The following is a 26,034-nucleotide window of genomic DNA, read 5'->3' as shown; positions in this document are numbered from 1 at the left end:
ACTTAAACGAGGGCGAGATCTATTGCATTTTCAATGCTTGTTTACTTTGGTTCTACCAAGAAGGCATTCAGATGTGTCACACATTTGCCATAAATTCTGAATGTTAGCACTCTAGTTGCTCATTAGATCACTGTAGTAAAGCTAGTGCTCACCAGGGAAGTCTGCTGCTAATCATGGTTTGCAGCCATTTTCCCGCATTTTTTATCCCGCAGACTTTCAGTCCGCATACCATTATCCCGCAAGGTCATTGACCTCGCATACCATTATCCCGCATTTTTTCAAAACGCATGTGCATTTATCGCGCATGCCTTTACAAAGAATTACGTTTTAAAGGCATGTATGGTAAATGCATTTGCGTTGTGAAAACCACGATGACGAGAGAGGTAAGTGGGTTTGTGTTAATTTTTTCGTGGGTTAGTGATTGTGTAGTGTAGTGTAGTGTTGTGTAGTGTAGTGTTGTGTTAGTGTAGTGTAGAGTTGTGGTGGTTGTTTAGTGTAGGGTCATGCTGGGGGTAGTGTTTTAGGGTTTAGGGTTGTGTTGTAGTGTTTGCGTAGTGTAGGGTCATGCTGGGGGTAGTGTTTTAGGGTTTAGGGTAGTGTTGTAGTGTTTGTGTAGTGTAGGGTCATGCTGGGGGTAGTGTTTTAGGGTTTAGGGTTGTGTTGTAGTGTTTGCGTAGCGTAGGGTCATGCTGGGGCTAGTGTTTTAGGGTTTAGGGTAGTGTTGTAGTGTTTGCGTAGTGTAGGGTCATGCTGGGCGTAGTGTTTTAGGGTTTAGGATAGTGTTGTAGTGTTTGCGTAGTGTAGGGTCATGCTGGGGTGTAGTGTTTTAGGGTTTTGGGTAGTGTTGTAGTGTTTGCGTAGTGTAGGGTCATGCTGGGTTAGTGATTGTGTAGTGTAGTGTAGTGTTGTGTAGTGTAGTGTTGTGTTAGTGTAGTGTAGAGTTGTGGTGGTTGTTTAGTGTAGGGTCATGCTGGGGGTAGTGTTTTAGGGTTTAGGGTTGTGTTGTAGTGTTTGCGTAGTGTAGGGTCATGCTGGGGGTAGTGTTTTAGGGTTTAGGGTAGTGTTGTAGTGTTTGCGTAGTGTAGGGTCATGCTGGGGGTAGTGTTTTAGGGTTTAGGGTTGTGTTGTAGTGTTTGCGTAGTGTAGGGTCATGCTGGGGCTAGTGTTTTAGGGTTTATGGTAGTGTTGTAGTGTTTGCGTAGTGTAGGGTCATGCTGGGCGTAGTGTTTTAGGGTTTAGGATAGTGTTGTAGTGTTTGCGTAGTGTAGGGTCATGCTGGGGTGTAGTGTTTTAGGGTTTTGGGTAGTGTTGTAGTGTTTGCGTAGTGTAGGGTCATGCTGGGGTGTAGTGTTTTAGGGTTTTGGGTAGTGTTGTAGTGTTTGCGTAGTGTAGGGTCATGCTGGGGTTTAGTGTTTTAGGGTTTTGGGTAGTGTTGTAGTGTTTACGTAGTGTAGGGTCATGCTGGGGGTAGTGTTTTAGGGTTTTGGGTAGTGTTGTAGTGTTTGCGTAGTGTAGGGTCATGCTGGGGGGTAGTGTTTTAGGGTTTTGGGTAGTGTTGTAGTGTTTGCGTAATGTAGGGTCATGCTGGGGGTAGTGTTTTAGGGTTTTGGGTAGTGTTGTAGTGTTTGCGTAGTGTAGGGTCATGCTGGGGGTAGTGTTTTAGGGTTTAGGGTAGTGTTGTAGTGTTTGCGTAGTGTAGGGTCATGCTGGGGGTAGTGTTTTAGGGTTTAGGGTAGTGTTGTAGTGTTTGCGTAGTGTAGGGTCATGCTGGGGGTAGTGTTTTAGGGTTTAGGGTAGTGTTGTAGTGTTTGCGTAGTGTAGGGTCATGCTGGGGGTAGTGTTTTAGGGTTTAGGGTAGTGTTGTAGTGTTTGCGTAGTGTAGGGTCATGCTGGGGGTAGTGTTTTAGGGTTTAGGGTAGTGTTGTAGTGTTTGCGTAGTGTAGGGTCATGCTGGGGTGTAGTGTTTTAGGGTTTTGGGTAGTGTTGTAGTGTTTGCGTAGTGTAGGGTCATGCTGGGGGTAGTGTTTTAGGATTTAGGGTAGTGTTGTAGTGTTTGCGTAGTGTAGGGTCATGCTGGGGTGTAGTGTTTTAGGGTTTTGGGTAGTGTTGTAGTGTTTGCGTAGTGTAGGGTCATGCTGGGGGTAGTGTTTTAGGGTTTAGGGTAGTGTTGTAGTGTTTGCGTAGTGTAGGGTCATGCTGGGGGTAGTGTTTTAGGGTTTAGGGTAGTGTTGTAGTGTTTGCGTAGTGTAGGGTCATGCTGGGGTGTAGTGTTTTAGGGTTTTGGGTAGTGTTGTAGTGTTTGCGTAGTGTAGGGTCATGCTGGGGGTAGTGTTTTAGGGTTTAGGGTAGTGTTGTAGTGTTTGCGTAGTGTAGGGTCATGCTGGGGTGTAGTGTTTTAGGGTTTTGGGTAGTGTTGTAGTGTTTGCGTAGTGTAGGGTCATGCTGGGGGTAGTGTTTTAGGGTTTACGGTAGTGTTGTAGTGTTTGCGTAGTGTAGGGTCATGCTGGGGATAGTGTTTTAGGGTTTAGGGTTGTGTTGTAGTGTTTGCGTAGTGTAGGGTCATGCTGGGGGTAGTATTTTAGGGTTTAGGGTTGTGTTGTAGTGTTTGTGTAGTGTAGGGTCATGCTGGGGGTAGTGTTTTAGGGTTTAGGGTAGTGTTGTAGTGTTTGCGTAGTGTAGGGTTATGCTGGGGTGTAGTGTTTTAGGGTTTTGGGTAGTGTTGTAGTGTTTGCGTAGTGTAGGGTCATGCTGGGGGTAGTGTTTTAGGGTTTAGGGTAGTGTTGTAGTGTTTGTGTAGTGTAGGGTCATGCTGGGGGTAGTGTTTTAGGGTTTAGGGTAGTGTTGTACTGTTGGTGTAGTGTAGGGTCATGCTGGGGGTAGTGTTTTAGGGTTTAGGGTAGTTTAGTTGTTTAGTGTATGCTAAAGGCATATTCGTTCTAAAAGTTTTCGTTATTTTAATTTGCGGCCTAATAGTACATGCGGGATTTCGTCATATATTCGCTAATCATACTTTCCATGGCAAAATGAACCCCCTCATTTTGTTCCTTTTTAAATTAAATGTTTTAAGAGTTACCACTTTATTCCAATCAAGATGGCTTCAGGTGTGCCATACCTTTGTAATAAGTAGGACTGTTAGCACTCTAGTTGTTCTTTAGAACACTCTGGGACATTCTGTCATTGGGCTATAGTTGGGCTACATCTGGCTGATATTTGGGCTACATTTGTTTTTTTTGTCTCTGGTGGCCATCTTTGGGCTACATTGGGCTACATTGGGCTACATTGGGCTACATTTGGGCTCCAACATATATATAGCCCAATGTAGCCCAATATATATTTTTCAAAGTTAATTGTCGTAAAAACCACTGGAGCCTATATCTTGAGACATAGCAAAGGCACATCGGGCTACCAGTCCCTACAATTTTGCCAAGTTTGGTGTAAATCCATTCAGCCGTTCAGGCTAAAAGTGAGGCCAACCGCCCTATGGAAAATTGCATGGGAAAAACACGTTTTGGGACCCCCCTTTTTTCTCGGCCCCCCCTTGACGAAACCCCCCCAAATTTTCAGGGGCTACTGAGAAACAAAATGTTCCATTTTCCTGAAAATTTCAGCCAATTCTGTCCTCAAACGCCAAAGTTATTCGACATAGAATTTTCAAAAATCCCATAGGAAAAAAATCCTAACTATATATACCTACTGGCTATCGCCAGTAGGTAATATATATATATATATATATATATATTACCTACTGGCGGTCGCCAGTAAGTATATATAGTTAGGATTTTTTCTCTATGGGATTTTTGAAAATTCTATGTCTAATAACTTTGGCGTTTGTGGACGGAATTGGCTGAAATTTTCAGAAAAATGGCACATTTTGTTTCTGAGCAGCCCTTGAAAATTTGGGGGGGGTTCGTCAAGGGGGGGCTGAGAAAAAAGGGGGGTCCCAAAACGTGTTTTTAACATTGAGTTTTCCATAGGGCGGTTGGCCTCACTTTTAGCCCGAACGGCTGAATGGATTTGCACGAAACTTGGCAAAATTGTAGGGACTGGTAGCCCGATGTGCCTTTTGTAGGTCTCAATATATGTGCTACAGTGAATTTTGAGAAATTAACGTTTAAAAAAAGATATATATCTGTAACAGCGGACCGGGCAGCGCTCCAGGACGCGTACTTTTCGCGCAACGGAGCTTTGTGAAGCGAAGCTGATTGGTTCTCCGGCGTCTGTCAACATTCCAAACAGTCCGTAGCGGCCGCCATCTTGTCTCTCGGTAGGATCGAGAGACAAGAGGAGGCCAAAGCGAAGGGGCAAATGACCATAAGGGGGAATAGTAGATCCTCGCTGACCCCCTACGTTTGATGTGGAGGTTTTAAAAGGGCCCCGCGGGGCAAAAAAAAATAAAAATAATAATAATCGAACGGCTGAATGGATTTGCACGAAACTTGGCAAAATATTAGGGACTGGTAGCCCGATGTGCCTTTGCTAGGTCTCAATATATGTGCTCCAGTGGATTTTGAGAAATTAACGTTCAAAAAAAGATATATATCTGTAACAGCGCTCCGCTTCGCGTACTTTTCGCGTTACGGAGCTTTGCGAAGCTGATTGGTTCTCCGGCGTCTGTCAACATTCCAAACAGTCCGTAGCGGCCGCCATCTTGTCTCTCGGTAGGATTGAGAGACAAGAGGAGGCCAAAGCGAAGGGGGAAATGACCATAAGGGGGCATAGTAGGTCCTTCCTGACCTCTTAGGTTTGATGTACCATTTTGCCAAGTTTGGTGTAATTCCGTTCAGCCATTCAGGCTGTAGACGTATGTAAATGTCCTATGGAAAATTGCATGGGGAAAACACATTTGAAAGTGTTGAAATTTAGAACCAATTAAAATGTTAGTTTGGTTTTGTATTTGTGTGTGATGAAAGTTAATTGGTTATGTATATATTTCAAATGAGAGGAAACCACAGCCATTTTGTGATACTACTGTCTGAGGTACATTTGTGAGGAATTTTTGGTGGTGAATTTCTGGTGTTTGATTTACACAGTACTAACACTTCTCCTACTTTTAAAAAGGTGAGTTGTTAATTTGTAAGGGGAACTATGTTGTACACTTGAAGATAATTTGAAAAATGTTTTCTGTTATTTATTTGCAGTCCTTCTGTTATACTAAATACTTGATAAAGTTAGTTTTATATTATGTATTACTAAAAACGATAAATGAAAGTGATTATTTTTTTCTGCAATTTACAGCAAGCAATTTCAAAATAAAATGGCTCACAATGAAGAGACCGTGGCAATTTCTTTTGAATTGTCCACTACATTTATTGAAATTGAGAGCACCAATAATGAAATATTGTCACAAGGAGGAGATGACTTGTATGATTCCATTAGATTGATTGAAATGGACAGCACCAATAATGAAATATTGGCACAAGGAGATGACTTGAATGATTCCACTACATTGATTGAAATTGAGAGCACCAATAATGAAATATTGTCACAAGGAGGAGATGACTTGTATGATTCCATTAGATTGATTGAAATGGACAGCACCAATAATGAAATATTGTCACAAGGAGGAGATGACTTGAATGATTCCACTACATTGATTGAAATTGAGAGCACCAATAATGAAATATTGTCACGAGGAGATGACTTGAATGATTCCACTACATTGATTGAAATTGAGAGCACCAATAATGAAATATTGTCACAAGGAGGAGATGACTTGAATGATTTTTTTGATCAATCTCTTGATGGCGAATTTATCGAATGTTTGGAGACCATAGAGTTACAAGAATCATCATTGCAGACTTTTCATGAGGACATTGCTGATGAGGACATGTTACTAGTTCTTTCAAATTTAGAAAATTCTGAAGAATAAATTTATATTTAGAAATCAAAAATTGTTTGAGACATTATTCATTTTTATTTTTAATTTATGAGGTTGTAGCGAAGTGATTGTAGTATAAAATGAGACTTATAGTATAGAGTGCAACATTTTTATGTTATATGGTAAGTTTACTCATATTTACTTCCCTTCTGCCACTATATTATCTCCAATGTGTATTTGACATCTCTTCTTCATCTCCGGCCTCCTTTCTCTCACTGTGGGGCATATTATCAAGGGGGTTTATCTCCGCTTTTTTGGCTTTAAAAGCCAAGAAAGCGGAGATAAAATTATCTCCCTATTACCAAGCTGTCGCTAACACCAGTTAGTGACAGCTAATAGGAGATAGCGACCATCTTGGGCCCCGCTTTGCATGTCAGTGATATTTATCACTAATGACATGCAAAGTTGGCGTGCCAAGATGTTAGCGACTGGAAACAGTCGCTAACATCGCTATCTCCTATTACCAACTTTTGGAGATATTCGCGCTAAGCGCGAATATCTCCAAAAGCTAACACCTGCCCTGAGCAGTTCTTCACCATGTTATCCAATGGGAGGTGGATAACATGGCTAAGAGCATTTGCTCGATAATGCATGAATATCGCTGACTTTTCAGCGATATTCATGCATTGCGGCCGTTTTTTATCGCATTTGCGATAAACCTTGCTAATAGCAAGGTTTATCTGCGATAAAAATCGCCGATGTGCGGCGATAATTTTTGTCTCTAAACAAGTTAGAGACAAAAATGTTCGCTAGTTGTTGGTAATATGCCCCTGTGTGTCTCCGATGCATCTTATCGCTGCTATTTTGTGTAATTACAGAAGAGAGTAAAATAAAATAGTTCGGAACGTGAAAAGGGGGCAAAGTAGAGTACTCCTCACCCCCTAGGCCTTTTTAGGCGGTCCCAAAAGGATCAGTTTCTGCTTTCCTGAGAGATTATGGTATGAGTTCCATATACCACAATAACTTGCATTACAACATGCAAGATATCTATCTCCTTTTGGAGATATTCGCGCTAAGCGCGAATATCTCCAAAAAGTAACACCTGCCCTGAGCAGTTCTTAGCCATGTTATCCAATGGGAGGTGGATAACATGGCTAAGAGCATTAGCTCGGTAATGCATGAATATCGCTGAGTTTTTAGCGATATTCATGCATTGCGGCCGTTTATTATCGCATTTGCGATAAACCTTGATAATAGCAAGGTTTATCTTCGATAATTTCTGACGATGCTTAGCGGTAAAAAATTCGTTGGTAAGCATCGTTAGCGATAAATATCGCTTAACTTTGGTAATATGCCCCAACGTCTGTTAACGTTCGATTCGAAGGAAATGAGGAAGTGTTGAAAAACATTGTTTGCGCCATCTTGCCTTTTTTGAAATGCCACACTTTTGTGGTGCACGGCAGCCATTTTAGATGTCTTGACCAGACCCACTCTCTGCACGCTGTCGATTCGTAGCATGGCTCCTCACCCTCGCAAGCATCTTCCCCAGGCACTGGTCACCCCCGCTCTCTGTCTTATGCATGGGCAATAAACCTCCCCCCATCTGCGCTGCTCTTCCCTGAGAATCACACTCTGTGCCCGCCCGACACCTCCCTTTCGCCCTATTCACTACCGCACCCTCTGACACTCCTCTTCCTCTGTGTCCGATTGTCCAGGCTATCAGCTAGCCCTGCAGATGTAGTTTATGGCCCCAGCTGTAAAGAATCACCCCTCTTCAAAGGAGTTATAGTAGATCAAGGCCCACACCCGATGAGATCCGTCACACCACACGTGTTCCTACTATCTGAAAACCATCCTGTATTGTGATTGGGGAGGGGACCGAGCCTGAAGCGGAAGATTCCAGGAATGACTCTTGGTACATCAAAGTTTTTACAATTATGTGTCACATTAAAAATATGTAGCACTCCAACAAAGTAGTAGGAATATAAAACTTTAATAACATATAAATATATACAACAAAACAAAAACAGTAAAAACATTTAAACAACGAAGAGACCGTGGCAATTTCTTTTGAATTATCCAATAGATTTATTGAAATTGACAGCACCAATAATGAAATATTCTTGTCAGTAGCGGTCTGTTGTGCGAATAGTTCCAAGGCAGCAGAACGCGCTGAAATCTAGATGGCACGAAAGTGATGTCTAGTAAGTTGCCGCCCAGCAAATAACGGCGTGGGGCGCCGCGGGGGTGAGTGAGTCCAGTAGGCACCACAGCTATTCTTACCGGCATTGCAGAATTACTGCTGGGGACAATGCCTGTGCTGTAGCAGGGTCACAGCAGAAACAAAAAGGATTTTGTTGAAGATGTTGTTGGTTTTAAATTTGAAAACAGTTCTGGTGTCAACTGCTATGCTAATGTAGTGGTTAATGTTTTGTTTTCTCTAGAAAATGTAAAAGAGGGGGAGGCAGTCCAAAGTTCCGTTAAAAGGGCAAAGGAAAGGATCGGTGGTTTGAACTATCAGTGAAAAAGGGGAGGGGGTGCAACAATTTTTCATACCGGGTCACACTGTGCTTTCACCGGAACTGAGGTCTGCAGGATTCTAGTAATTCAAAGTGAGGCTGGCGCCAGCATGGGAGCGCCGACGTCCCGCGGATACAGTTTCGTCACTCCACGGGCGATCATGGCAGTCATTCCCCATCGGGGGTCGGAGACTCCCGCGGCTCCTGTAGAATCTTCAAGGTCGTGGAGGACTACGGTGGTGGAGTCAAGCAGTGACCGGGCCATTTCTTTATGCTGGGCCCGCTCTTGCCAGGTCGACCGCCATTTTGAGAGTTCGGTAGCTACTGGCGATCGCGGGGTCAAATGAGCGGACGGGCTCCACCCTGCAGGGCGAGACGTTGCAGCATGGCCACAGTGGAAGAACCCTTTTCCGGGCGCCTGGAGCGCTGAGGGTGCAGCTGGGAAGCCTCCACCTGGGGAGGCGGGAGAGGCCTGTTCGCACCGTCTCTCCCTCCCAGTGCACCCCACGGCGTCTCGCTTGAGATTTGTTATGGCCGGACCAGGCGATGAGGACGAGGGGGGGGGGGTCGGAGGCATGTGCAAGACATCCCCCCCCCAGTGTTGTCGCAGCCATTATTCATGAAAGAAGAAGTGTCCCGTCCGTCTTCGGGCCGGGCTTCCGGTAGATGTCGGCCGGACGCCCCTGGCTCTGGCCCCATGAACGGGTTTCTTGGTTTATCGGCTGCAGCCGGATCCCGTCGTCCTCGGCCCCCCGACCGTTGGTGGCCGGACCGGAAGAGCATGTGGCGGGAGTACCTGCAACTCTCAAGGGCCACCGCGGCCGGACTGGGAGAGAGAGGGGAGGGTCGAGGAGACATTCCCCCCCCTGCAACTGTTCAGCGTTGTAAAGGCAATCCCCTGGCCGGGTCCCGCTGGCCTCGGCCTCTCCTCCGGCTACACCCTACGTTAGGATCTCCTGGCCGAGGCGTGGCAGCAGGACCTGCCTTATATGGGCTGCTCCCGGCTGGGCGTAGCCGCAACCCAGCCCCACCTTGGAAGTTTCCAGAGTGGGGGCGGATGTTCTACTGACTTGCATTTTCCCTAGTCTATCGATTTTTTTGCCGTGGCAGGCGGTGGGACAGCGAGGGGTGATTTGGTTTCTCTTACTGTTTTTCTGGTCTCTCACCACTGGCATATTTTAACGTTTTCTTGTTTCTAGGACATTAATAGGTTTTATCATTACGTTATGTTATCGTTTCTTTGTTCGTTGTTTAATAAAAGTTCATGTTCATCAGTGGCCTACTGATTTTCGTTTTCCTATTCTTTTCTTTCCAGGTTGTTTCATGCTAAAGTTTCTGTTAACAGGATACAGTGATCACTTCGTTATTATTGCATATGTCCTTTTCACTAGGGGTGCTCTCTGGTCGGGCCAGATGACGTATCTCTAGTAAATGGTCCGGGTGAAACAGGTGCATCAATCAGTGGGGAGTAGATAGGCATGACAGATTACAACGGGGGAGAAAGGTCCGCATTACGTACCCTTTCACTACTTGCAAAGATTTTCCTACGTTTATTTGCAAACAGGGAATACCTCCAAAAAGAACTAATTCCCAAACGGTCAATGTTCGGACAATCAATCAATCAATGAGGAATGAAATAGGTACGACGTGTTAAAGGCTTGCGTTACCTACCCTTCACTATCTGCAAAGGGAGAGAGAATATTCCTATTCTTCCTCGTTTGCAGGCAGAGAAGATCCTTAAGAGAACCAACTTCGAACAATTCAATGCTCGATTGAAACAATCAACAAGGGGTACTGTGAACACAAATGAACGCCGCTTATGTACATACGCATTGCTATTTTCAACAGGTTGTTCCTAATGTTTCTATTTTAGCGAGGTCAAAAAGAGATCCCATTAGTGGCCTACTGATTTTGTTCGATTCCTTTTGTTTTTTTACACGATTTTTCGCTATCTGCAAAGACTAAACAGAGTATTGCGACTCTGTGCTTGTTTGTAAATAGAGAATGAACCAAAGAGAACAATCAATCAAATGGAGAGAGAAGCAGGCACGACGGATTACAAAGGGAGCAAAGGGCTGCGTTAACTACCCTTCACTATCTGCAAAGAGAGAGTACTCCTAATAGAAATGAGGGGTGGGGGGCAGCATTCAAAGCAGATCAGTGTGCATAAACACGAAAATGTTTTTACTTACCACGTACTTGACATTCGGCAGCTTATGATATTTGCTATTAAAAAACCATTGAAATTCACTGAAAAAACCATAGGTTATAGACCATATATAGTTAGGAATTAGCATTTACAAAACCTTGAAAATTCACTGAAAAAACCATAGGTTATAGACCATATATAGTTAGGAATTAGCATTTACAAAACCTTGAAAATTCACTGCAAAAACCATAGGTTAGAGACCATATATAGTTAGCTGGACATTTTATTGACATAAAACCAATGAAATTCCATATATAGTTAGTTGCACTAACTATATATCGCGCACCCGCAATCCACTGCTGATGATGTCACATATAACATCATTCATGACATGGTCAGTGACATCACTGATGACATCACTGATGACATCTCAAATGACATCACTGATGACATCACTGATGACATCTCATTTGACATCAATGACCACATCACTGATGATATCATTCATGTGACAATACAATGCATCTCCTCACATTTTAATATAACCTCTGTTTCACCCAGTGTTAAAAAGAGTATAATTTTTGAAACCATTGACACACCAATACTAGTTACTACATACGCACTCACTGATTGCTACGTCTACACACACCTTCACTCATTCACCCATACAATCATTCATACATACAATCACTCATCTTTACAACACTATCATATGCACTCATACACCTATACAGACACTCACAGTCTGCCACTCATCCATGGAGTTACTCACACACCTAGTCAGTCCTGTAAAGAATCAATGACACTTCCATTTTCTTGTCTATACAGTTAAACATAGAGCACCTTACATTTTCAAACATATACTAACACATACTTACCTTCTTATACAATCATTGATACAAGTACAGATTGATCTGCACAGAGTCACACACCTCCCAGCTAGCCACACACACACTCAGTCTCCCATACAAATACTTGGGCAATCAATCAATAACCCATATAGTTACTCATATAGCTACTAATCAACACATGCAGCAGTTTACAGAACAACAGACATAATGATGCACAAATTAAGACAGTTTAGTCACTAACCCATGCACTCAGTGAGACACATTTAATCACTCACTCATACAGTCAGTCATGCACCTACTAAATCCTTCGTCCAGACACTTACACATCCACTCATTCTTCAATATGTAAGACATATTTAAACTTTATAGAAACAAAAAATCACTGGATGTTGTTATCAGTGATGTCATCAGTGATGTCATTTGAGATGTCATCAGTGATGTCATCAGTGATGTCACTGACCATGTCATGAATGATGTAATATGTGACATCATCAGCAGTGGATTGCGGGTGCGCGATATATAGTTAGTGCAACTAACTATATATGGAATTTCATTGGTTTTATGTCAATAAAATGTCCAGCTAACTATATATGGTCTCTAACCTATGGTTTTTGCAGTGAATTTTCAAGGTTTTGTAAATGCTAATTCCTAACTATATATGGTCTATAACCTATGGTTTTTTCAGTGAATATATATATATATATATATATATATATTACCTACTGGCGGTCGCCAGTAGGTATATATAGTTAGGATTTTTTCTCTATGGGATTTTTGAAAATTCTATGTCTAATAACTTTGGCGTTTGTGGACGGAATTGGCTGGAATTTTAAGGACAATGGAACAGTATGTTTCTGAGCAGCCACTGAAAATTTGGGGGAGGTTCGTCAAGGGGGGGCCGAGAAAAAAGGGGGGTCCCAAAACGCGTTTTTCCCATGTTAATTTCCATAGGGCGGTTGGCCTCACTTTTAGCCCGAATGCCTGAATGGATTTGCACGAAACTTGGCAAAATTGTAGGGACTGTTAGCCCGATGTGCCTTTGCTAGGTCTCAAGATATGTGCTCCAGTGGATTTTGAGAAATTAACGTTCAAAAAAATATATATATCTGTAAGCGCGCTCCGGGCAGCGCCCCGGTTCGCGTACTTGACGCGTAACGGAACTTCGCGAAGCGAAGCTGATTGGCTCTCCGGTGTCTGTCAACATTCTAAACAGTCCGGAGCGGCCGCCATCTTGTGTCTCGGTAGGATCGAGAGACAAGAGGAGGCCAAAAGAAAGGGGGAAATGACCATAAGGGGGCATAGTAGATCCTCCCTGACCCCCTAGGTTTGATGTGGAGGCTTTAAAAGTGCCCCGCGTGGCAAAAAAATTAAAAATGGTTTTTTTGCGTGGGGAGCGCCCGGTACGTGCACCGGGAAGCGGTCCGGGGAGCGTACTATAAGGAAAAAAGAATGATAGACTATGATATTTTGAAATATTGTATGTTTATTGATTGTTCTTTTTGTTGTTTTTTAATTTTTTTATTTAAGTAGCAGTATTAATGATTATTAAATATAAATGTATTTTTGGAATTGTGCACAGTATACTATAAGTCTGACTTTACATTATAATCAATTTGGTACTAGTTTATGAATTATATATAAAAATGATTAAAGACTCAAACAATTTTTTAATATTAAATATAATTTTATTTTTCTGATTCTTTTTCAAAATTTAATAGAACGTCTAACATTTGACTGTCCGATATGTCCTCTTGTTGAGTGAACATAACTTCCCACATTTGACCGTCATCATAATGAAGTAAATAATCCACATATTCTACACATTGTAGAAGTTCATGGTCTCGTGATTCATCCATGAATTCCAAGTCAATGGGTTCAATTATTTCCTCATTATTCATGTCTAGGACAATTTCAAAGTAAACGTTCTGTTCTCCTTGCATTTTTGTGCTGAAATTTGAATAAAAAATAAATATATCAGTAGAGATAGGGCACTGTTGGGTTTAAGTTCAGACAGGTACTTTTGAGGCATGAAGTAGTACTATTAAAAAGTGCCTGTGAGAAAGCCTATGTAAATTCATATTAATACCACAGAAACCTAAATCAATCCATAATTATAATAAACAAGCCTTTCTCAATGTCTAACTCTTACAGAGGGATAGTATATAACTATCTGAAAATGTTTTCAAATTTATAAAATAATATCTTACCTTTTAAAAACAAGTTTAAGTTGTGAGTGAAAATGATCTTGCAATGTAGTTCAGGAAGTAGTAGTCAAAATGGCTGTGTTTCTCTCTCTTTTTTTATATATATTCAGGTACATAACCAATCAAATGTCAGGTAAAAAAAGTATAAAATGAAAGTAACATTTTAATTGGTTGTCAATTCCAACACTTCAGATGTGTTTTGTGAAGTAATTTACCTCAGGGTATTGAGAGAGGTCTACAGGCTAAATGGCTAAATGGAATTCCAACCAAATTTGTGAAAATGGTAGGGATTGGTATGTAGTATGAGCTAATCTATATTTGGTGAAAGTGTCTCCAGGGTTTCTTCTGTAAATTACTTTCCCACCTTTTTTAATGGAGCGCTTCCCGGTGAGCGCCCCGGTACGCGAACCGGCAGCGTTACGGGAGTCCACCATTTTGTGTTTCGGTCGAATTAAGATACAAGATGGAGGGCAAATAATGTTCCGAATGGGTAGAAGGGGGCACGGTAGACGTATTTTGACCCCCTAGGTTTTCTGAGGGTGGCTGAGGAGGCCCATATGTGCGAGAAAAAAAACATTTTTTTTTTAAATTTCGCGCGGTTAGCTTCCGGTTCGCGTACCGGGTAGCGCTCCGGGGAGCGTACTTTGTTGAAAATTAGTGAAAAAAGTTAGAGTAAAATAATAATTGTGAGTGATCAGATGTAGGGTAGCTCTGGGGTTTATGGTACATTTAGGTACTTATAAGTAGGTACCAATGCACAGTTTTAAATTCAGAATGAAAACTCTGTTCCCTTCATCTGAGAAGTGAACTCCATCTCCTCTGTAGATATCTTGCATGTAGTAACGTAAGTTATTGTTGTAGATGGAGCCCATTCCATGGTCTCTCATGTAAGCTGAAACAGATTTGTTTACATGCTTCCTCGATTTCTCAATTTGTGGACAAAATTGGTTCGACCACCTCCATTTCTGTCTTTGGCATATATTTGAATATACCAAGGCAGTTTGAGGAAAAAGTGTCATCAATTGCTCAAAGGTGTCCTTTAAAAGCATTTCCAGACCTACCCCAGTCAAAGTGCCCAAGTCATTTCCTCCACAGTGCACAATTAACAGGTCAGGTTTAGGCAAATGCATAAAGATTTTCACCAATGGTATCAATTGGTGACATTTTAATCCTCTGTGGCCAAACCACTTAATTTCCACATCTTGTAAATTGAGGTTAGGTAAATTTCTGTTATCAGCATACCTCTGAGCCCAGTAGATGTAACTATGTCCAACAATCCAGACAGAAAACATGGTGAGAGAAGGTTCTGCTGCAGTCAGATGAAGTGTGGCAATGAAATGGCAGTTGAAAAAATAAGAGTTTAAAATGAAAAAAACTGTGGAGTTTCTGTGTTAATGAAGCAGTAGCAGTGATTGGTGGATTTTGATTTCTGAAAACAGAAAGTTAGGGTGCTTGGATGAGTTCTTTGAAAGATGTAATTTGAATGGTCAAGAAAAAATCATTTTATGAAAGATTGCACTGGATACGCAGGTGTACTGAGAGTTCAGAGTTCAATTGAAACATTGTTGTGTGAACTTGCAAACATGAGAGGTCTTTCAGGAGGTGGTTGCTATGCAAAAAAGGCAGAAAGGGCAGAGGGGGAAGGGTGTTGATTTGAAAAAAGTGAGGGAAGAGTTTTGATTGGGTGACATGAGAGATATGTGTGATGAATTACAGCTTTTCTGTGCTTTTTATAGCTGCAGACTCTGGAGTGCATACCTTTTGCTCTGCTAAAGACAATTTGGTGTGTTTCTGAGACTGTTTTGAAACTCATAAAGGTGAGAAAAGATTCATTTAATTTAGATAGAGAATAGTATGGTTTAGGGAGAACATTATGAAGAAAGTTGTGTATTTAAAATGTTGCTTTGCGTCAAGTGTTTTACAAATAGATTTTGTTTCTTTGTGTTACATAGCCATGTTAAAAGTGACGCAAAAAAAGTGCATGGGTCTTACAAAAATGCTTTCATGTGTCTTAGGGTATTTTAACTCACTTCCCCATGAATGTATGAATATAATTGCTTTACAAGATGTGTTTAAAAACATTTTTTGAAATCAATTAGTTTTCTTGATATGTACTGCTAGAGTTTCATAGGTTGCTTGGGGCATATTTACAAGGCTTTTGAGTTCCTTTGATGTAATTTTTCCCATTTTAATTTAAGACCTTTCCCCATGGTGCAAGGTCCTTGTAAATATGCCCCCATCTGTGCTTGGCAAATTTAGATTTTAATTCTTTGACTAACATAGCCATGTTAAAAGTGACCCAAAAATGTTGCAAGGGCCTTAAAAAAAGCGCTTTCATGTGTCTTAGTACATTTTAAGTCATTTCCCCTTGAATGTAGGTATATAATTGATTTAGATGATGTGTTTAAAAACGATTTATGAAAACAATTAGGTTTCTGGATATGTACTGCTAGAGATTCATAGGTTGCTTGGGGCATATTTATAAGGCCTTTGAGTCTCTCTGATGTTATTTTTCCCATTTTAATTTAAGACCTTTCCCTGTGGTGCAAGGTCCTTGTAAATATGCCCCCATCTGTGCTTGGCAAATTTAGATTTTAATTCTTTGACTAACATAGCCATGTTAAAAGTGACCCAAAAATGTTGCAAGGGCCTTAAAAAAACGCTTTCATGTGTTTTAGGCCATTTTAAGTCATTTCCCCTTGAATGTAGGTATATAATTGATTTAGATGATGTGTTTAAAAACGATTTATGAAAACAATTAGGTTTCTTGATATGTACTGCTAGAGCTTCATAGGTTGCTTGGGGCATCTTTATAAGGCCTTTGTGTCTCTCTGATGTTATTTTTCCCATTTTAATTTAAGACCTTTCCCTGTGGTGCAAGGTCCTTGTAAATACGCCCCCATCTGTGCTTGGCAAATTTAGATCTTGATTATTTGACTTACATAGCCATGTTAAAAGTGATCTAAAAATGGAGCAAGGGCTTAAAAAAACACTTTCATGTGTCTTAGGGCATTTTAAGTCACTTCCCGATGAATGTAGGTATATAATAAATTTAGATGATGTGTTTAAAAACGATTTTTGAAATCAATTAGGTTTCTTGATATGTAATGCTAGAGCTTCATAGGTTGCTTGGGGCATATTTATAAGGCCTTTGAGTCTCTCTGATGTTATTTTTCCCATTTTAATTTAAGACCTTTCCCTGTGGTGCAAGGTCCTTGTAAATACGCCCCCATGTGTGCTTGGCAAATTTAGATTTTGATTATTTGACTTACATAGCCATGTTCCATACAGTTCTCACCTTCTGCGTAGTCTTTGATATGCTAGACTCCATCTGCACTATGAGATACCTAAGCAAAGGAAACACAGGTGATGTGATTGTGAAATGAGGAAAAGAAACTCCACATTTTTCAATTACATCACCTGTGTTTCCTAAGTTTACGAATGACATTGTGCAGATGAGGTTTAGGTCTGTCCACGGACACGGAAGAGGTCTGGCCTTTGTTCAAGAGTGAAGTGGACATGACTTACTTCATTGGTAGGCTTTCACATGTATTATCTCCTCTGTACTCTTCAACAAGCGTAAATTTCATCTGCAACCCTGAGTAGGCCTCACCTTAAACAAACCTCTGGATAGGCCACACCTTATCGTCATCCTGAATCAATCATTTAAAATGTTAGGGACAGATTTATGATAGGTGTATGACTCTTTTGCGTCACTGTGCGTCACTTTTGTGACGCAGCGGCGGTGCAAAAGATTTGCTATGTGGCGACATATTTACAACTTGATGCATCTAGGCAGATGTGTCATGCTGTAAAGTCCCATGCCACATGAAACCGATGCAGCAGTGATGCAAAAGATGCACCATGTTGCAAGACAGGCCTCATTTCATCTCCAACAAGATAAGAAGCTGAATGTTCTGTAAATGTCAAAATTGTTGTATACACTGCTCAACTTATGTGTACTCTTTGATATGCTAGAGTCCATCTGCACTATGAGATACCTAAGCAAAGGAAACACAGGTGATGTGATTGTGAAATGAGGAAAAGAAACTCCACATTTTTCAATTACATCACCTGTGTTTCCTAAGTTTACGAATGACATTGTGCAGATGAGGTTTAGGCCTGTCCACGGACACAGAAGAGGTCTGGCCTTTGTTCAAGAGTGAAGTGGACATGACTTACTTCATTGGTAGGCCTTCACATGTATTATCTCCTCTGTACTCTTCAACAAGCGTAAATTTCATCTGCAACCCTGAGTAGGCCTCACCTTAAACAAACCTCTGGATAGGCCACACCTTATCGTCATCCTGAATCAATCATTTAAAATGTTAGGGACAGATTTATGATAGGTGTATGACTCTTTTGCGTCACTGTGCGTCACTTTTGTGACGCAGCGGCGGTGCAAAAGATTTGCTATGTGGCGACATATTTACAACTTGATGCATCTAGGCAGATGTGTCATGCTGTAAAGTCCTGTGCCACATGAAACCTGCGTCAGGTTTCATATAGGTGTTTTGTTGCAGGGTGGGCATTCATTTGCATGAAAGCCCTGTAAAACTAACACAGTGAAATTTAGAAGATTTCACTGAGTCAGCTTTATAGCATTGCTGAATCAAATCCTTATGGCTGTTTGAAACAGGCATAAGGAGTGAAGCACCATGCACCATGTGCTAGACATGTCGTGTTTACGATGTGATTCGTGCAATGTGCTGCTTTTGCGGCACAGATGCGTGACGCATCTGTGCTGTTTTTACTCAATGGTGCTCCACATTGTAAATGCGGCACACCATGGGTGGTAGAGCAGCGGTGCACGTTAACTGGTGCATCCCTGGGGATGTGCCAGTTAACATAAATCTGCCCCTTTACATTTAAGTATGTGCAGGGGACACAGAGTCGGTGAGGTTTATCCAAGGTTAAGAAGAGATGAGTCCTGTTTACTGAAAACTTGGACATAGGCCTCACCTCTTCAGCATCGCTGGACATGGCTAAATAATAGCTGCAAAATGTTACTCTTGTTAAACAATTTTACTATTATAGTCTCTGAGATTTGTGCCTTACTCTGCAACATCTCATTGTTGTTCTCTTTTTTTAAAGATAACGACAACATCAAGCATGAGTGATAATGAGCAATCAGTTGATCTCGATCTTATCATTGAACTTGTCATTGAAACGTCAGTGGAAGTAGATCCCTTGGATGATTTAAATCCTGAGGATGATGAAGAACATGATGAGGATGCCGATTTGTCAGAATTGTATGACATAGGGTGGGAAGCTGACCTGCTTGAGCCTATGGAACTATAAACATTTATTTTTAAAATTTACAATAAATGAAAAGTAAAAATGTAAACCGTTTCATTTAAAATTAAACACACCTTCAAAAACAGGTTATGTGTAGTGTCTTCAATAAAATATTAAAATATGCTCATAAAATTAGATCAGATTCACATATAAAACAGCACAGGTAAAATGTAGAAGGATTCCATTTCTTTTCTGCTATTTGTGTATTCTAAATTTGCCAAAGCACTAAAAATTATATGTAAAAATGACAAGTAGTGTGTTAAGTTTTTGATGACTGTTATTGATTTACTGTTTGGTAATAGTGGTTAATAACATTTTTTATTATATTTTACCACAGATTCAACTGCAGATCATTTCAAATTTTGAGAATGCCGTCTAAGGATAGAATCAGAAAGGCTACAAAACGTCAAAGACAGCAGGTTCATCAATTATTGCAGCAGTCCTCTACAATAAAAAATCGTCAAGTCACCAAGAAAGCACCGGGTAAGACCACGAAATCATTCATAAGAAACATTTGTAGAAAAAAAAGTAGTACTACAGAAAATGTTTTAGTCCAGAAAAAGAGAAGCAATTTAAACGGAAAGGAAAGGCCAATCAAAAATGTTACTGCTAGAGCAAGAGATAACTCCGTGCATGATAGTAGAAGGAAACAACAGTTTTTGGGACATTCGTAAACGAATGTTCCGCAACAGGATAATTGGCAATTTGTTAAAAAATATTAAGAAAGGTCAACAGAAAGTGGTTTTTTATAAGAGAAAAAAAAAGTTGAGAAAGTTATTGATCAGGCATTTGAAATTAAACGAAAGTTATTTATTTTGATAATCAATAGAATTAGGAAGCTAAACAAGGCAATTTATGATTTCAAAAGAAATAGTAGATGGAAGAGAATAGTTAATCGTAGTAATTTTTGTGAAGTTTTTTCCAGAGAATGGATGCATAGTTCAAGTTGTGAGGCATTTTTTAATGAGGAGAGTTATTTCCAGGATAATGATTTGGTGCATGCAGTTGACACCAGTGGTCGAGCTTATGAGGTGAAAGATGGTTGTCCAGTTGAAAAAGAAAAACTTGTGACAACAGAGACAGAAGAGGTGTTAGGTAATGAGGTTTTAGGAAGACGTCCTAAGGGTCCTGTGTACACCTGGAAGTGTAGTAGTATTTGCAGTGTACGACAGGATTCCATCAATTTGCTTTGTGATTTTGTACGGACATTTAATAAGAAAAGTTTGAAGCAGAAAATTATGTTGTTGCAAGAATTAGATCCTTGCAGAGTGAGAGAAGTGACAGGTTTGCATGGTCATTCACTGGCTTGTCTTTCCAGGAGAGTATGCCAGAGTGTTTTTCATCATTTCAGGATGCTAGCAGTGCATCATAATAAAGTGAGGAAATTAGTTAGAATGTTGTATTATGCTAAGAGTCCAGCAATTATGCTTAAACAATTATGCGCTGCTCTTTTGCATGGTTCTGAAATAGATGTGAAAAATATTTGTGAAGAAATTGAGTTTTGTTACTTTGGAAGAAACAGATCAAGATAACTCTAGCATTGAGGGTGATGAGATTGATATAGAATATGATGAAGATGGTGATTCCCTTCTGTTTACAACCTCACCAGAAGAAAGTATAGAGGAGGAAGGACAATCAAATACAATTAAATCCAAACATAAATCTGTATCCAGGGCTAAACAAAGAGGCCCTTATAATATGGATCCACCTAGTCAAGATACAATCCCCTCCACTGCAGTAGAAGCAATTTTACAGGCCATCGCAGCCCACAGAGAACAGAGGACAGCAAACGACCAAGACTAGCTCTATCTAAGATACAAGGGGTGGTAAAAAATTTGACTAAAACTTGTAAATCAATTGCTGAAAGGGTTACTGAAATGGAGGCAAGGGTGATGACCACTGAAAACGAGACTCAAGCAAATGAAGAAAAGATCAAACTTCAGGAAGCTGAATTGATGGATATAAAATGGAAATTGGAGGATTTTGAAAATAGGCAGCGTCGAAACAATCTACGCCTATTGGGAATACCGGAAAAAATTGAGGGAGAGAATGTACGGGCATTTGTGATTAAATTGTTCAAAGATTCTATGCCAGATTTAAAAAATTGGGACTGGGAACTTGAGATTCAGCGAGCCCACAGGATGCCATTTAACCCTCCTGCTAAACCTGGCCCTTATCCTCGGGCCATTTTAGTCTATTTTGGAAACTTCTTATTGAGACAGTCAGTGGCCGAAAAGGCTAGACCTGATCATAAAATCACATATAACGAGGTTTCTTTTTTTACTAGGCCTGATTTTTGTCATGCTACAGTGGAGAGGCGGTGGCGGCTAAGGTCCTTAATTAAACCCTTTCAAGAGAAAGGAGCCCAGGCATATTTAAACAATCCTGCAAAACTAAAGGTTGTATGGGCAGGGCAGGCGAAATTTTTTACCTCTGAGGTTAAAGCAAAGGCTTACCTTGAGGAGATTAACAAATAGTGGCCTATAATGCTGTACTGTGATATGGAACTTAGAGTTTCGTGTTTAACTGATATCATTGATTGATTGATTGATTATTAGTATCTGACAATGCTTGACACTTATGCTTTCTCTGTTTTCTTTTCTTTTCTCCTTTTAAGTGAGCATTCTTTAGGATGTATTGTGTAACTCTCTGTTTCTTTTGTTCTAAATCTATAATATATTGTTTATATGGACACGGTAGCTCAGGTGCTACACTGCTAGCATCACCAGGACTCTGGTAGAGTCCGATTGCCCACCAATGGTGGGGGGGGTCCCTGGAGGGGGAGGGGCCTGTAGGGGTGGGTGGGGCTTGAGGGGGGGGGGTTGGGGTTAAAAAACAAAAAGGAAAAAAACTTGATCCAAAAGGTAGTCTTTTTTGTGTAAAGTCTAAATACTGTATGAATAAAGGAAGTAGCTGTATGATGAAGAAGTTGAAGATCACTGATAAGTATAATGAGAGTTTCTTATGTATGTTGATACATTAGCTAATGGCTAGATTGAAAATTCAAACATGGAATATTGGGGGTTTATTAAATAGGGAAAAACAACGCCGTTTGTGTGAATTAATTAAACTTAATCCAGTAGACATTTTATGTCTACAAGAGACACACATACCATGGACAAAAAGGTCACAACTGAGGATTAGAGGATATAACTTGATAGCCGTTTCTACCCAAACATCAAATATAAGAGGGGTAGCAATACTTGCAAAAATCTATCTTGGCCAACCTATACGCGTTGCTTCGGATCCACACGGCAGATGGGCAATAGCGAAACTAGCAAATGGTTTGGTTATCTCCACAATTTATGGCTCTAATCAGGATGATCCTACCATATTCTCATTACTGGAAGCTGATCTTGCAACCTGGCAAGGTTCGCTAGTAATTTGTGGGGACTTTAATATTTCTCTAAATACACATTTATTTAATGGTCAAAATAATTTTAATTTGCAGAATTATGTAGGACGTAAACCTAAAGTATATAAGGCTATTAAGAGATTAACAAACAGTCATGGACTAGTGGATATATGGGGTGTAAAAAATCTGCAAGATTCAGGTTGTACATACTTCTCCCATCCACACCAAAAACATGTCCGGATAGACTTCTTTTTTTCAACAAGGGACTTAGTGGATAATGCAGCAATAACTAAATACCCCAAGATCATATCGGATCATAATCCCCTGGTTCTTACAATAATAGTTGGTGATCGAAAGCAACATAGACAATGGTCATTTGATCGAAAATTACTGGTTGATAATGAATATATTAGTCACGTTAAAAAATGGACGGAGGAATTTTTTGATATCAATCGCTTTAGTGCCTCCAGAAATACTGTATGGGATTCTTATAAATCAGCTCTTAGGGGTGAGACTATTAGCTAACAAGCTAGAGCAAGAGAGTTAAAAAAGAATGAGTTTAATACTAGGGTATTAGCCTTGGCTAAGGCAGAGGAGGAACATACCACAGCTATTTCTCAGGGATAGATGCTACCCAGCTAATGTATTTAGTTACTCTATTAAGAAATGAGTTAAACAACAACCTTAGCCAAAAAGCAGCTCAAACGTATAGTGCTCATAGGAGAGATACATATGAGAATGGAGAAAAAGTGGGGAGACAGTTGGCGCTATACACCCGACAAAGGAATGTTTCTAATCAGATAAAGTCAATAACTGTGAATGGTAAGGCGCATACCCAATCAAACGAGATCATTGCTTTATTCCATCAGTATTATCAAAATCTCTATACGGAGGACCCTACCCCCCTAGCAAGTACAGAATATGAGTTTTTAAACAACTTTATAAATGATACCGAAGGTCTAAAAAAATTGGATAATATTACACGACAGGATCTGGAAGGCGAAATCACCTTAGATGAAGTTTTATTATCTCTAACCACACTTGCTTCAGGTAAAGCAGCAGGCCCTGACAAATTACCTATAGATCTATATAAAATTCTAAGCTCTCAATTGGGTCCAATACTGCATGATCTTTTTTTAGGTATCCAATGGAACGGGATAACCCCAGATTCCTGGAATTATACTAATATAATTGTCTTTCTGAAAAAAGGAAAATTACCTGAAGAGTTAACATCATATCGACCCATATCGTTAAACAATGCGGACTCTAAATTGTATGCCAAGGTGTTAGCCACGAGACTCAGCAGGGCCATTGAGCAAATCGTCTCCCCGTGGCAGCATGGCTTTGTACCTGGTAAAGGAACAACAGATCATACTTCTAGGGCAATAGCCTTGTTCGACGCCATGACTGTCACGGGGGGTCGAATGTCAATGATACTATTAGATGCTGAAAAGGCGTTTGATCGCGTCTCGTGGAAATTCCTGTGGGCAACTATGAAGCTCAACAATTTCGGCCCTAAATTTATCAAAGCGATACGATCAATCTACCTATCTCCTAAAGCTAAAATACCATTGATGGGTTCTGATTCTGATGATATTAACATAACTAGAGGTACGTGTCAAGGTTGTCCGTGTTCCCCTTTATTATTTGCTATATATATTAATCCCTTGATTTTGAAAATTATTGAGAGCCCTTCTATCACTCCAATTGTTCTTGGCCCATTTTCCACTAAGGTATTAGCATATGCTGATGATATCGCGGTTGTAACATCAAACCCGGTTGAAGCTATGGGGGAAATTGAAGCCTTAACCACAGAATTTGGCCTCTATTCTGGATATTCTCTGAACAAAACAAAGACAATTGTATTATGTACGGACAACATTGACTACAATGATCAAAGAAGAGCAGCAAGTGCTACATACTTAGGAATTGTTATTACTCCCGCCATTAAATCTGTAATTAACTATAATTATAATCCTTTAATTCAAAGTATAAAAAAAGATTCGGATAGAGTAAATGGACTTCATCTGACTATTATAGGACGAGCCAATTTTCTCAAAATGAATATACTTCCTAAATGCCTCTATCTGTTTAGAGCAATCCCATTGGCTATTGATCCTAAGATCCTAAAAACTCTTGAATCCCTTATGATTAAGTTTATCTGGCAACATGGCAAAATTCGAAGGTCTCATAAATTAATGTCTCTTCCTAGTGAAAGAGGTGGGATGGCAATACCCAATATTAGCATGTATCACTGGGCTGCACGTCTTAAACAAATGACTCCACTGATTAGTTTTAACTTACAAGTATCACCCCTTGATAATAATAATATTCCACCTTCAATTTATGAGTTACTGTTAGGAAACGTGGCCAATGGATTGCTTTTACAACAGGAGGCACGAGATTATTCACATGACCGGAAATACGAAATTATAAACGGTGCATTTAAGGTTTGGGGCAAAGTTACTAAACATTTGCATATTAGTAATGTGAACAGGTATACTTCCTTATGGCATATGAAAGTGTTCATACCATTTTCAAACGATACAATAGCAAGAAAATGGCAGAGTCTTGGAATTCTGCGTGTTAAAGATTTTCTGATACATGGTTTAGAAACCACTTTTTCAGATGTAAAGGATAAATATCATCTTTCCAACGGGGACTACATTAAATATGTTCAATTATATACAAACCTTAAGGCAAAAAGATCTACCCTTGGGCTAGGAAAAATAGATTTGTTGGAGGCCATTAATAGGTCTAACACACGAATTGGGGTTATATATAATCTTCTTCTAATAAACTTACAAGATGATTTGGAAAAGATTGAATCTAACTGGGCTATTAAACTCAGCAATCCGAATGTTGAAATCTATAAGAGTCTTGAGCTGAGCCAACGACTGTTCAGGGCCAGTAACCTTAAAGCTCAAACATATAAAACTATTTTTGGCCTCTATTATACACCAGCCAAACTATATTCCTGGGGTAAAAGGGAGAATGATCTTTGTCCAAGATGTACACAAGGACCAGTTAATTTAATACATATGCTAAGCAGTTGCCCCAAGCTCAGTCAAATTAAACATGATTGCTAATTACTGGGAGGTCCTGTTTGGTCATAATCTTCCAGAGACAGATTCATTGTTTATTTTAGGATATGACTCTTCAATCGCCCTATCAAAGAGTGAGCAAAATCTATTATTTATAGGCACTGCGGTGCTCAGAATTATTTTGTCGGCCCGATGGAAAGAAGCTGAACCACCAAGCTTCCAGATGTGGCTAGCTCGCTTTTTAGCCGTGTTCAGCTTTGAAAGAGCCATATATTCAACAAGAGGAATTAAATGGAAAAAGTTGGGCGAATCAATTTGGTCTCCAGTCTTGAGGTGGAAATCAGGATTAAATCCACCTATTTAGATCTTCTCAGATGGGGTGGAAGATATTAAGCAGTATAATTATGTATTAAGTCTTGTTTTATTGTTTTTTTCTTCTTTTTATTGAGTGGGAAAATTTTTGAATATGTAAAACTCTTTTGAACATGAGTATGATGCCTTATGATTTGATGTTAACCTGTATTCCATTTAACATGTTTCTTGCTCCTTTGATCCTTTTGTAATAATATTTTCTTGTTATGTAAAAAAAAAAAAAAAAAAAAAGGAAGTAAAGAGGAGAATGTTGAAATTGACCCAGAAGAAGAGGGTAATGTGGAAGATAGTGTACAGGTTTCCAGTACAGATAATTTTCAGAAGGAAATTGCCACGTTTCAGGTGAAATCAAGTGAGAGGCCTAATTTCACTTGTGTGTGTTGTCGACGCACTTATTATAAGAATCAGACTAAGTTAGTGGATT

The sequence above is a fragment of the Lissotriton helveticus genome, chromosome 4_1 (assembly GCF_964261635.1).
Source record: "Lissotriton helveticus chromosome 4_1, aLisHel1.1, whole genome shotgun sequence".
Taxonomy (NCBI): domain Eukaryota; kingdom Metazoa; phylum Chordata; class Amphibia; order Caudata; family Salamandridae; genus Lissotriton; species Lissotriton helveticus.
The sequence above is the reverse complement of the archived record's forward strand: the minus strand, read 5'-3'. Positions refer to the sequence as shown.